The sequence below is a fragment of the Protopterus annectens genome, chromosome 7.part1, assembly GCF_019279795.1.
Source record: "Protopterus annectens isolate FY-2018-M chromosome 7.part1, PAN1.0, whole genome shotgun sequence".
Lineage (NCBI taxonomy): Eukaryota > Metazoa > Chordata > Ceratodontiformes > Protopteridae > Protopterus > Protopterus annectens.
In genome coordinates, this window is record NC_056740.1 from 416,958,156 (window position 1) to 416,972,099 (window position 13,944).

At 45.6% G+C, this 13,944-nt stretch overlaps 1 protein-coding gene across 13 annotated transcripts in view; it reads right to left on the reverse strand.

The window, feature by feature from the left end:
- PBRM1 (polybromo 1) overlaps positions 1-13,944 on the reverse strand; it is a 2,726,611-nt gene that overhangs the window by 799,127 nt on the left and 1,913,540 nt on the right. The gene's annotated exons all lie outside the window — the stretch shown is intronic.

Here is a 13,944-nt window from a genome sequence, read left to right on the forward strand (position 1 = left end):
TGTCTTTCCTAGCAGGAATTGTGCTTGCAGGTGTACTTGATAAGTCAATGCTGTGTTCCACAAAATCATGGCTTGTCTGCAGAGGGGGTAGGAATGCGTGCCTCCCTGCTTGTTTATGTACCACATGACTGTAGTATTGTCTGTCTTTATCAGCAGTTGTCCTGGATGAAGGAGATCCTTGAAAGGTGCCAGGGCATTCTGGACAGCCAGCATTTCTTTTAGATTGATATGAAGATGCATTTGGCTTGTGGGCCATGTGCCCTGAATACATTTTCCTGCCATGTGGGCCCCCCCGGCATAATCTGATGCATCTGTTGTTACTGTCTGCCTGGCAGTGGGTAAAGTGAAAGGCTGTCCCTTGTTGTGGTAACAGGCCTGTGCCCACCATCAAAACTCCTGTTGTAGGCAGGGAATGAGAGTGATTAGTTTTTCCAGGCTGTGGCAATGTTGAGTCCGAACACTTTTTAGATATCACTGAAGTTTCCTCATATGCAGTCTCGTATATGGAATTAACAGAATGCAGGATGCCATGAAGCCCAAAGCCTGCAGAATTTTTCTTGCAGATAACTGAGTTTTTGTTGCCAACATTTCGAATTAAGAAGTCAGTTGCCTTTGTCTGGCATGAGATAGGCCACCTTGGCAGTTGTATTTAAGCTTGCACCCAGGAATATTATCTCTTGAGCGGGTACTAGTTTTGATTTCTTTTTGTTTACTGTGTACCCTAGGCAAATTAGCAATCGTTTTACAAACGCCAGATGCTTTAGTAGAATGTCCTTGTTCTCTGCTTGAATAAGGTAGTCGTCCAAGTAGGGATATATTTGAATTCCTCTGTGTCTGCAAAAAGCAATTACTGGTGCCAGGCATTTTGTGAAGACCCTGGGCGCAGTAGATAAGCCAAAGGGCAGTGCAGAGAATTGGTAGTGCATTGAGCCAGCTATGAATCTGAGGTATCGTCTGCAAGACTGTCTGATTGGGACATGCAGGTATGCCTCTTTTAGGTACTTTGAATCTTGTAAGTTAAATATGTACTTCCATTGTGTATTGGAGCTTTTCTCCTCGGGCCTCTACTGAAAACGGATATATATCCAGCTAGACCAGCCCGGTTAACAAATGTAAAATAAAATAAATAAATAAAGGTCACAAGCCAAGCCTTCTTGCCCAGCATGGGCAGAAGCTGTTGCAGAGTCAACATTTTGAATTTTGGAACGTCCAGAAAAGTGTTTAGAATAGACAGGTCCAGTATTGGTCTCCAGGCTTTGTCCTTTATGGGTACCAAGAAAAGTCGGGAGTAAAATCCTTGTCATTGCTCCTGTAGTGGTACTCGCTGAATGGCCCTCATGTCCATGAGGGACGAAACTTGCTTTTGTGCCTCGGCCCATTGATTGTGTGGCAGGTCTGGCATGCCTTTTGCCTTTGGCAGGGTGTGAAAATGGAACCTGTAATCCTGAGACACTATATTCAAGACCCATTTGTCCTGGGTGATCATGTGCCAGTTTTGTGAAAAAAGTGCTAGTCTTCCCCCTAAGGGAGCCTCCTGTAGATAAGTGCTTGGTACTGGTAGAGGAAAGTCATTGGGATTGTCCTATAAGGTTGAGATCTGTCTTCTCCGCTTTTGGAGGTAGAAGCACCCCATTGTTTAGGCCTGTACGAGCCTTGGGGCTGGGATCTGCCTCTAGGGCGTCTGTACCTGCCTCTTTGTGGCCTGACACTGGAAAGGACCAATTTTTTGAAGGCCAGTTCCTGCTAAATCTGGGTGGCTGTATCTGTAAGAAATCCTTAACTGTCTGCATAGATTTCGCTTTATCCTCCATTTTCATCAACACCTCTTCTGCCTTAACACCAAACAAAGTATCATGCTGTAATGGAGCATCTAATAATTTTGCTTTAACATGATCAGGCAGATTCTGTTCCTTTAACCAAGCATGCCTCCTAATCAGAGAACCCGTTACAGCTGCCCTACAAGAGGCCTCCAAAGAATCAAAACCACACTGCAAAGTATGTTTTCCCACTTGTTCAGCTGCATGCAATAAATCCTGTATTTCCTTGTTTTCTGGACATTCAGAGTTAGGCAACATTTTCTGTCTTAATAATGACAAAGTATTGCTGATATTTAAGCATATGAAATTGACAATTTAAAGCCCTTACAGCCAAAGTAGCAGAAGTGTAAATGTTTTACCCCATCTGTCCAGTGCCCTTGAATCTCTATCAGAGGGAACAGGGTTTTTAGCAGTGGAAGCCTTGACTCCCTTAGGACCCTGAGATATAGCTTCTGGGTCAGCAGCAGGGTTTTTGTATATAAATTTATGGGAATCTGGGACCCTGTAGTATCTGTCTGGCTTAACAGGTACAGGGGGTATAGAGTCTGGAGACAGGCCGGACTCTGAAAAAACATCATCTACAATGTCCAGAACAGGGGGAATAGCAAGGGGCCTGTGCTGAGTAAAAGAAAATCTCTGAGCCTTTTCTTAGATTCTGAATAATCCTGGCTCTCCCAATGAAAGTGCTCCCTCATGGTATGCAGGGTTTCCCCAAAGGAATAATCTTCAATAGGAGAAGCAGAAGGAATCGATTCTTCAGCATCAGAATCCTCATAGGGAGGAAGAGAGTATTCCTGTTGAGAGGAGGAATCAGACGAAATGGAAACCTGATCTGAAGATTCATATTCTGTTTCTTGCCTAGGAGGCCTCTTATCAGGAGGGGAATGGGAATGCCTGATCAAGGTAATAAGGTCTTTGGACATTTTGAGCATCTGTTTTTTAGGCATGGAAGTCTGTCCTGGAGAATGCTGTACTTGTTTCTTTGTCTTTACAGCTGCTTTAGTCTTTGGCTTTAAAGCTGAAGATGGCTTTACATACAACTGCGTAGGTCTGAAAACACCCCTCAGAAGCCGATGCCTGCACAGCGGCTCCGGACCCATCTGAGGGAACAGTTTCCGAGGATCCAATACCTTGAGTTTCCAGCGGCCCAGTCGGCTCCACGTGGGAATCAGAAGCGGCCTGTGGCTCTGAGGTAGCGGGTGTCAGGGGCTGCGAAAGCGCCTCACTGAGAACCGGAGAACAGACGACTAGCTTAGAGGAAGCCTCATCATCGGTATTGGACCTCGGATGCCTGTCCTTGTCTTTATCCTTGCGTTTTTTATAAACTCCGGTCGTCGGCTGTTCCGCCGGCATTGTATAATTGAATCTGCGGCCAAAGTAATGAAAGGCAAAATCGTACCAACGCTTAATAGTGCGTTGGTTAAATCTAGCACAAAACCGACAACAAGCAACGTCGTGGTCAGGGCCTAGGCAAGAAATACAGTAAGAGTGAAAATCCTTATGAGGTATTTGCTTCCCACAAGAAATACAATTGTTAACTTTTTCTGACATCGGTCTGGAGCAAGAAAAAAGCTTCCCCAACGGGGTACTTGGCTTTAATGAAGACTTCGGATCTGAAATTCGAATTAGAAAATCTCAGGAGTCGGCTGACTGGCACTTGCGAACTGCTTTTGCTTCGAGCACCGCGCGGCAAGAAAGACTGAAGAAAATGGCGTCGGCTGCATCTTATATACCCCTGGTGCACTGACGTCAGGGAAGAGGCGACAGCAACCGACGCCGGACCAGGACTTTGGAATTCAGGCCGACTGCAGGTAGCCTGCCAGCAGGATAACCCAAGTGTAATGACTGCAACATTGAAACACGATGAATATCTGCTTCTGCTACGGGCTCCACAGCAAGAAAGACTGATGCAATGACCTCGGCTGCCTTGCTTTATAGCACTGATTCTCTTTCGTCAGACTACAAGCGACGGCAGCCGGTGCACAAAAACATTGACTCTGGTATTCCGGTTGACTGAGGACTACCACAACACTGATAACCCACAGGTGATGGCTGCAATACTGAAACACAAAGAACATCATCCCCTTCCAAGGAAAAGAAAGGGTATCCCTCTTCCATGCCAGAAGGCATGGCAATTTGGATCAGAAAAGATGGAGCTGCCTGTTCTGAGGGGAGGTAAAAATATCTGAGGAATAAACCAACCGATGGACTATGTCCAGAAAAAACATCTCTGTGAAGCAGCCATTCGTGAGAGCCTGTGTACTGGATCTGCTCAAAGCATCTGCCAATGGATTGTGCTCTGAGGGAATATACACTGTTTGAAGAATTAACTGATAACTGAGAGCCAGAACCCAGGCCTGAAGAGCCAATCTGTAGAGAAGGTAAGACTTTGTGCCCCCGTTTGTTGACATACCACAGCACTGTGGTGTTGTCCATGTAAACCTTCAGAGGGTCTGGAGGCAGCATGGGGTGAAAAGCCTGAAGAACCAGAATTAGAGCTCACATCTCTTTGATGTTGACATGGTTTGACCTCTGATGGGGGAGCCAAAGACCTTAAACGTTCAGATGACCACAGGAAGCCCCCACCCCCCATTGTCTGAAGTGTCAGTGAGTAGTTCTTTTGAAGGATCTGGAGGCTAAAAAGGGCAGGCTTGGGTTGAGGGAAAGTTGTTGAATCCACCACTCAAATTTCCACTTTAGACAAGGGAGGACAGCCGCAATAAAATCCAGAGGATGTCAATGCTGAAGCCAAACTGACCTGAGGTACCATTGAAACTTCCACTTGTGCAGTCTGGCAAGAGGGAGCATTGGAAAAAAGGAGGCCATGAATCCCAGGGCTCAAAGGAACTCTGTGGCTGGAATAGCAGGCAAAGGAAGAGACTGAAAGAAAGCTGTCAAAGACAGAACTTTTAGAGGTGGAAGAGAAAGCCATCATTGGCACTATCCTGCAACCCAGATACACATGGTCCTGAAGTGGAGTCAAGGCAGACTTTTTGAAAGTTGGTAGTGAACCTGTAAGTTTGGAGGAGAGAGAGATGATGAACTCCAGATCCTGTAACTAGCAACTGGGAGAAGGTGCCTGAAAAAGCAGGTAGTCTAGATAAGGAAAAATCTGAATGCCTTGGAGCCTGCAAAAGGCAATCACATGAGCTAGGCATTTTGTGAATATCCTTAGGGCAACAGAGAGGCAAAAAGGGCAAAGCAGAGAACTGAAAATGAGGGGAAGAAACAAACGTAAAAACTTCCTGAAAACATGGTAAACAGGAATATGAAGGTAAGCATTCTTCAGATCCAAAGACACCTGAAAAGCCTGGGTCAGAACAAGAGGAAACACAGTTTGAAGAACAAAGCATCAGAAAATAAGGAAAGTACAGTTTTGTACCTACCATAAATGTAGATGTCCGATAGGAATGCATCTGCAGTCCTTACAAATGGGTTGTCCTGTCGTCAGGCAGCCCTTCTGTCGGCCGGATTCCAAAGTCTGGGTCTGACTTCGGCTGGTGTTGCACTTCACCCGACGTCATAGCTGCAGTTCTTCGGGTATAAAGGCATCAGCCGACGCCATTTTCCTCAGTGTTTCTTGCCCCAGATGCCAGGTGCCCTCATGGATGGCTAAATTTGGATAAATGACAATGTTTCCAAATAGTAGAGAGCAAACACATAAAATAAGCATGTATGTACATATATACAAACAAATACACCATAATAGATCCCCCCCAAGCTAGCTGAAGGATGGCAAATACCCTAGGAGTACCACAGAGGGGAAGGTGGGTGGGCAATCCTGACTGCAGATGCATTCCTATCGGACATCTACATTTATGGTAGGTACAAAACTGTACTATGTCCTTCAAGGATGCATCTGCAGTCCTTACAAATGGGTAGAATACCATAGCTAAACTAGGGGAGGAGGAAAAAGGAGAGATTATGGTGTAGTTAGGATCCCTTGCAAAACAGCAGTGGCAAAACCTGCTCGGGATCTAGAGTATAAAGGTAAATTGTAATGCTTGGCAAATGTATGCACGGAGGTCCAAGTAGCAGCCTCTATAATGTCCTTGGTAGCCACTCCTCGTAAGAAAGCTGTGGTAGTGGCTGTAGCCCTTGTGGAGTGAGGCCTGATATTCTCTGGAGTTTTCTTTCCATGGTAGGAGTAACAAAATCTAATGCAATTTCCTATCCATTTGGAGATAGTCTGTTTTGAAATTGGTTTTCCTTCCTTTCCTGTTGCATATGCTACCAGAAGCTGGTCAGTTATTCTATTGGACTTGGTCCTGTCCAGGTAGTAGCGTAATTGTCTATGTACATCCAAGGTATGCAACAGTCTTTCTCCCCTGTTCTGTGGGTTGGGGAAGAATGTAGGTAGGTGGATAGCCTGATTTAAAGACACTCTGGATACCACCTTAGGCATAAATGTAGGATTTGTTCTCATGGACACTCTATCTTGACGGAAGATCAGGAAGGGTTGCACTGCCATTAATGCCTGTAGTTCAGAGACCCTTCTTGGTGAAGTGATTGCCAGCAGGAAAGCAGTCTTCCAGGATAAGTATTGTAATTCTGCTGTAGCTGCTGGTTCGAAAGGGGGAAGTGTCAATTTTTCTAGCACAAAGTTCAAGTCCCATGCTGGCAATGGTGGTTTCCTGGGAGGTTTTACATTTTTAATTCCTCTCAAACTGCCTGAGCAGAGGATGTGAGAAGACAGGAGGATCCAAGCTGTATTCTGCTGAAATAGCTGATGCATGTATCTTGATGGAAGAATAGGACAGGCCTGTATGGAAGAGCTCTGCCAAGTACTCCAGAATGTTGGCTATGTATACCAGTGCCACATCTTCTCCCTTTGCAGTACTCCAAATGAGATATCTTTTCCATTTTGCTGCATAATTCTTTCTTGTTGAAGGTCTACGAGCCTCAAGGATTATGTCTTTAACCCTTTGGGATAAATTTAGGTTAATTGTTCTTATGTAATGTTCCAGGCAGTTAGCTGCAGAGTTTTCAGGTTTGGATGCAGGATGTTGTAGTTGTTCTGTGTTAACAGCAATGGGATCAGGGGTAGAGCCCATATTTGTTCCCGAGACATGCTCCTCAGTAATGGGTACCAATGTTGCCTTGGCCAGTCTGGAGCTATCAGAATTGATCCTTGGACGTTCCTCTTTGATCTTCAAGAGCACCTTGTGCATCAAAGGAAGTGGTGGGAATGCGTATGCTGTCAGGTTTTTCCAACTGAAAGATAGGGAGTCCACCTTCCAAGCAAGTGGGTGGTACGTCCTCGTACAGAATTTCTTTAGCTGGTGATTGAGTGGGGATGCAAATAAGTCTATTTGTGGCAATCCCCATTCTCTTGTGATGGCTTTGAAGATGTCCGGATGCAGCATCCATTCGTGGGCATCCGTGGTAGTTCTGCTTAATATGTCTGCTAGAATGTTTTCTTTTCCCGGTACAAAAATTGCTTGTAACTGAATGTTGTAGCTCAGAGCCACATCCCATAGGTCCAGTGCCAGCCGGCATAGAGGGTATGAATGTGTGCCTCCCTGTTTGTTGATGTACCACATAACTGTGGTGTTGTCTGTCCTTATCATCAACTGACCTTCTTGGAGAAATGGTCTGAATGACTGGATTGCCAATTTTACTGCCAGCATTTCCTTTAGATTTATGTGCAGGTGCAGCTGGTCTTGAGTCCATAAGCCTTGTATGCACTTGTCCAGCATGTGTGCCCCCCAACCGAGGTTTGAGGCGTCTGTCGTGATGGTTTGGCTTGGTTGACTGTTGCAGAAGGGCAATCCTGTGTTTGATTGACAGGCCTGAGCCCACCATAGGAACTCTTGCTTCAGGCATGGGATTATTGGAATTTTGGTTTCTAGGCTGTGCTTGAGTTGAGACCACAAATTCTTTAGGTACCACTGTAGCTTTCTCATATGCAGTCTGGCATGAGGGACCAGAATTATGCAGGATGCCATGAAGCCTAGGGCTTGCAGTACTTTTCTTGCAGTTAGATGGTTCTGCTTTGTTAATGCCAAGAAGTAGAGAGGTAGTTGCTCTTTCTTTTCTGCAGTTAGGAATGCCATTTGTTTTGATGTGTCCAGCTCTGCACCCAGAAAGGTTATTCTTTGGGATGGAATCAGCCTTGACTTTTATATTGACTGTATATCCCAGGGCTTGCAGCAGGTAAATGACTCTTTGTAAGTCTTCTGTTAGCTTGCTTTTGTTGTCCGCTTGTATCAGGCAGTCGTCCAGGTAGGGTAAATTTGGATTCCCTGAAGTCTGCAATGAGCAATTACTGATGCCAGGCATTTCGTGAACACTCTGGGCGCAGTAGATAAGCCAAAGGGCAATGCTGAGAATTGATAATGCTCTGATCCTGCAAGAAATCTGAGGTATCTTCTGCAATTTGGTCATATGGGGACGTGCAGGTATGCCTCCTTGAGATCTAGAGTTACCAGCCAGGACTCCTTGCCCAGCATGGGAAGAAGCTGCTGTAGGGTCAGCATTTTGAATTTTGGTACAATGAGGAATGTGTTTAAAGCGGACAGGTCGAGAATAGGCCTCCATTTGCTCTCTTTTCTTGGTACCAGGAAGAGTCTGGAGTAAAATCCCTTTCCTTGCTCCATAGATGGTACCCTTTCCACAGCTCTCATTCTTAATAGTTGAGATATTTGCTTTAGAGCTTCTGCCCTCTGAGTAGGTGGTAGGTTTGGCATTCCTCTCTTTCCTGGTAGAGTATGGAAATGGAACCTGTAACCTTGGTCTATAGTTTGCAAAATCCATTTTTCCCTTGTGATGCAATGCCAGTTCTTTGAAAATAAGGTTAGCTTTCCGCCTAAGGGTGCTTCCAGTTGTTCCCTGGTAGGCGGTGCCACAGCCAAGTCACTGTGACTGTGTTGTTGTAGTGGTGGTGGCTGCGTCTGTGCCTTGCTGGTTGTTACCCTGCCACTGGCGTCCCCTGTAGGCACCCCTGGATTGGTTTCTGCCTCTTGAACGCCTATTCCTGCCTCTCTGTGCCTTAGAGGAGTCTGGAAAGGACCAATTCTTGGAGGGCCAGTTCCTGCTAAACCTTGGAGGTTGAACCTGTAAGAAATCTTTCACTGTTTGTACAGATTTCGCCTTCTCTTCCATCTTTTTCAGTACCTGCTGTGCAGGAGAACCAAATAAATTGACTTTGTCCATGGGTGAATCTAAAAGCTTTGATTTGACATGGTCTGGTAATGCCTGCTCTTTCAACCATGCATGCCTCCTGATAACTGTGCCAGTCATGCTGATCTAAAAGAAGCATCCAGTGCATCATAGCCACATTTTAAAGAATGGTTACTAACCTGCTGTATGTTATGTACCTTTTCCTGAACATATTTCTTATCTAAAGATTCTTCAGAGGACAGCTTTTTAGTTAACTGGTCTAGCATAAACTCTTGATATTGAATCATATGAAATTGACAGTTCAAAGCCCTAGCTGACAGAGTAGCAGAAGTGTAAACTTTTTTACCCCATCTCTCTAAGGACCTGGATTCCCTTTCAGAGGGGAGGGGTTTTTTAGCAGATGTAGCTGCTACAGCCTTAGGGCCCTGGGAAATAGTCTCTGGATCTGCAAAAGGAGCCTTGTATAAATGGTGATGAGTGTCCGGGACCCTGTAGAACCTATCGGGCTTAGCAGGGGCCGGAGGTAAAGAATCAGGAGCAGTGCAAGCATCATTAAATGCATCATCAACAACAGAAAGTACTGGAGGGCCTGTATGTTCTGAGTCATCAGAGGAATCATCTGTGGATACTGGCTCTTGGGGCTCTGCTCTAGTCCTCTTCTCTGGAGGTGGATGAGTGGGCCTGTCTGGATGAGGCTGGGATCCACGAATTAAAGAAATGAGATCCTCTGCCAAAGAAAGCATATGGGAACTGGTGCTGGGCCTGTGAGAGGGGGGCTTGACAGGCACAGTTTTTGAAGCTTTAGCTGCTTTAGCCCTGGAAAAGGCCTTAATAGACATGGCTGCAGGAGGTCTAGCAGCTCCATGTGCAGGGGTTGAAATATCCAAGGGAATAGTGTCTGATAATTCCTGAGAAACCGCAACTGCAGGTTGGATTTCAGAAGCCGATTCCACCAGGTTAGAAGAGGCCTCGGTAGAAGGCATGTTTTCGGCTGGGGGAAGAACCGCTTGCTCGGTTTCAGCCGAAACCGAGACACTCGTGGTTGGCTTAACCGCGGTTTCGGCCGAAACCGTGGACCGTGAGTGTCGGTCCTTTTCCCTGCGTTTTTTAGTTATTTGTGAAGTCGGAGGATCCGACGGCATGATATAAGCAAAATCAGAGCCGAAAAACTGCTCCGCAAATTCCGACCGACGTCTAAGCGTCCGTCAGTTAAAAGAAGCACAGGCTAGACAAGCTGCTACGTCGTGGTCTGGGCCTAAACAAGGTAAGCAGTAAGAGTGGAAATCTTTATGAGGTATTTGTTTCCCACAAGTTAAACAGTTATTCACTTTTTCTGACATCGGCTGAGGCAAGAAAGAGTCCCCAACGGGGTACTTAGCTTTTTAGAAGTCCTCAAAGTAGTATTCGGTAGTAGTAATCTCTGGTTCTGACCGACCGGCACTTGCGAACAGCTTCTGCTTGGCCACGGCAAGAAAGACTGAGGAAAATGGCGTCGGCTGATGCCTTTATACCCGAAGAACTGCAGCTATGACGTCGGGTGAAGCGCGACACCAGCCGAAGCCAGACCCAGACATTGGAATCCGGCCGACCGAAGGGCTGCTTGACGACAGGACAACCCATTTGTAAGGACTGCAGATGCATCCTTGAAGGACATCCTTGAAAAAGGTGCTGAGCAAGGACAGAGTCAAAAAAGGTCACGTGCCCTCCTTTTGATGGACCAGGAACATCCTGGAGTAAAATTGCTTTCTTATTTGTGAAGGAGAGATAAGCTGAATAGTTCCCTGGTCTAACAGGGTCCCTAAGACCTCCAAGAAATTAAGTTGTTCCAGAGGAGGTTGGGGAATCCTTGAAAAAGAAGGGAGAGACTTCCACATCATGAAATAACTCTCGCAGATAAAAGACAGAACCCAAGAATCTAAGGTAATGATATACCAATCTGGTAAACAGAGAGAGTTGAAGGGACAAAGGAACCTGGTCAAGGGGGAGGGGACGCAAGAAGTCAAAGAGAAGCAGGCTTGTCAGATAAAGGAGACTTCTGAGTCACAGCAGCCTAAGAAGACTTAGCAAGAGGAGCTTGCCTACCACCCCTTCCTGCCTTTGGTGGCCTAACAAAGCTGCCTGTGAACAAAAGCAGACCTAGTAGAATAGTTCCTCTGGAACTCGGATAAGGGATACAAAAAATTATTTAACCTCCTGCAAAGCGTTACCTTTTTTCGTGAAAAGACAAACATATCAGTGGCAGCAATCCCACAGAGATTAATATCTAAAGGAGCATCCAGTTTTCAGGTAAAGACTGCAGGTGAAGCCAAGAATAAAGCCTGAAGAAAGATGGAAAGGCAGCAGCTCTGGAAGACGCATCAGCAGCATCACAGCTACACCTGCCAGAGTGACAAGACACCTGAGAGGCAGTACCCAAAACAGACACACCAGAAGATTTTGCTTCAGAATCACGGAAATCAGAAAGTGCCTGACAAGCCTGGGCAATTAAGGACAGCATGTCTGGTCATATAGGTTTAATAACGGATGGCCCAAAAGGCCAAACTAGGAGCAGTATAAACCTTCTTACCATTTCTCTTTATTGCCCCTACTATCCTCTTATCTGAAGGAAGAAGCCTGGAAAAGGGCAAACGTTTTGGTGGCTTGCCAGAGGAGACAGACACCACTGCAGGGTCAGCAGGAGGACACAAAGAACTGACAATTCTCAGCGGCCTTACACAACTGTGCGTGTTTATTTGCAGCAGGTGACAATCAGGAGACATGGAGGCAGCTATAAAGGTGTCTAACAAGGCAGCCAACAAAGGAGGTAGTGCAGAAGGTTTAAGAGTGCCCACCTGAAGCAGCTCTTGATACCTTTTCTATCAGACACTTGAGAAGAATCCCACTTAAGGTATTTCATCATTCTAACTATACTGTCTCCAAAAGACAATTCCTCAAAGTGAGACTCAGGACTCAAAGACGACTTCATCATAATAATAAGCCAAAGGTCAAGGCATGTAAGAAGAGTACGACAGAGACTGATCATCAGACTCTGAACCCTCATCTGATGAATTGGATTAAATGGAAGGACTAGAAGTCCAAGGGGGAGAAGGCACAGAAACCCCTTGGGGAGGCCTTCAGGGCCCTTAAGGCATTAAGCAGGCCCGGAGTAAACTCCTACCCATTCCCTTTGAGGAGCCTTAAAGCATAGAGAAGTATGTCTAGTCTTCTGCTTTTTCTAAGAGGGACATTAGCCCTAACAAACACTGGAGGTTTTGACCCATGACAAGATTCAATATGAGTTCCCATAACCTCCTCCCTGACCAGAATCTGTATAATAAAAACATAGCCGTAGAGTTCTCAGAACCAACTGTAATGATAAATGCTTTCGGTCGGACTATCAAGCCTTCCTCAAAATCTGTGTAATCCCTCTAGGGCCTTCTGAGATTATCAACTGCAGTCCCCCCCCATTAATGTCCAGAGTAGATGCCTGCAAAGCCTCAGAGGAAGTGTGAAAAGAAGGATCCATACCGGTCTCAGATGGAGTTGGGGCAGAGAAATCTGACGCAGACACCGAATGGCCTATTAAGCTTTCAACCACTTAAGAGAGGTCTAGTGGATGCTGGACAGCCAAAGAATCTGGCCAAGAATTCTTGACCTACTTGTTTAAGAGGACGACGACCCCAACACGGCACGTGTTTGATGACTAGGTATTCAGCATAGTAAAAGGGCTTTCAGAAACATGAGTGATGGTGATATTCGGACAAGTGGCAAGGAAATTCTGGGTAACTGCATCTTGTATGTCACCTTTACGGCCTACATCTTGCATAGGGAGCATACTTGTGACATATGGCACATGCGAGATCTAATGCCGTTGGTATACTGGCTGGACATTGGATATCCTTGGCAGCAGATCCTTACACTGCAACAGTGATACAGAAGAACATCATGGTCTTCCCCAGCTCCAAGATACCTTACGAACTACTGCAGTGTTCACAAACAATTCATGTGGGGCAGTATTTGTCTGCTCAACCTGTCTGCAAAAATGCTGGATGTCACCAGTATGTGCGTTATGAAAAAGTGATGTGATGTTATAGCCCATTTCCAAACCCTCATGGATTCTCTGCAAAGGAGGTAGGATAGTGTTCTGCCTTGCTTACTTATTTATCAAACATTTGCCCTTACCCCCACCACCACCAACAGTTCCACCCTGTCAGAGGAGGGCATCCCAAAAAGAGATATAAAAGCTTCTCACAAAAAACAGCCATCCAAGACAGATGTCCCACTAGACAAAAGAGGGTCCAGATTTTACTTTTGATTCTTTCTGGTGCCCCAAAAGACTCAGAACTAAGTTGATTACATGAAGTGGGAATCATTCTGGATGGTCACTTTGCAGTCGATCCTGCCTTACACTGTCATACAAACCTGACTTAGTGACCAAGCACTCACTGAAAGTCTGGCTCACCCACCTCAGGACAACAGAGGTGGTCAGGCTCACTGCAGTGCCAGTATCTAACAGAAAAAAGATGTACAGAGCATGCAGCTTGTGGCAGGGGGTATGAGCTTCATTTGTTAACCACCTGGGTGGGATGTTTGAGTCTTTCCAGCCACAATTATGACTACAACTCCAATGATGAACTCAATATAAAAGGATAATTTAGTGTAGCCAAGAAAACAGCATGCTTCAGGGATGGGGAAGTGACAGGAAACCAGAGTGATACAAGAAAACCCACTACAGACACAAAGAACACGCAAACTCCATAAAGACCATGACCAGAAGTCAGGACTGACCCCCAGATCTTGGAGCTGTGAGGTCAAGCTTCTACAACGGAGTCATTGCATTGCCATGCTGCATCCTCAAGGCAGCTTTTATACTGCAAGGGCAGGCACATTCAAAAGGGAAAGGTACAACATGCGCTTACCATATCTCTCAAATTCTTAGTGAAAAAAATCTGGACAAAGCCTAAAATAATGCAGGGTACAAAGACCCAAAATTAGGGACAGATTTTAAATACTGCTCTAATACACT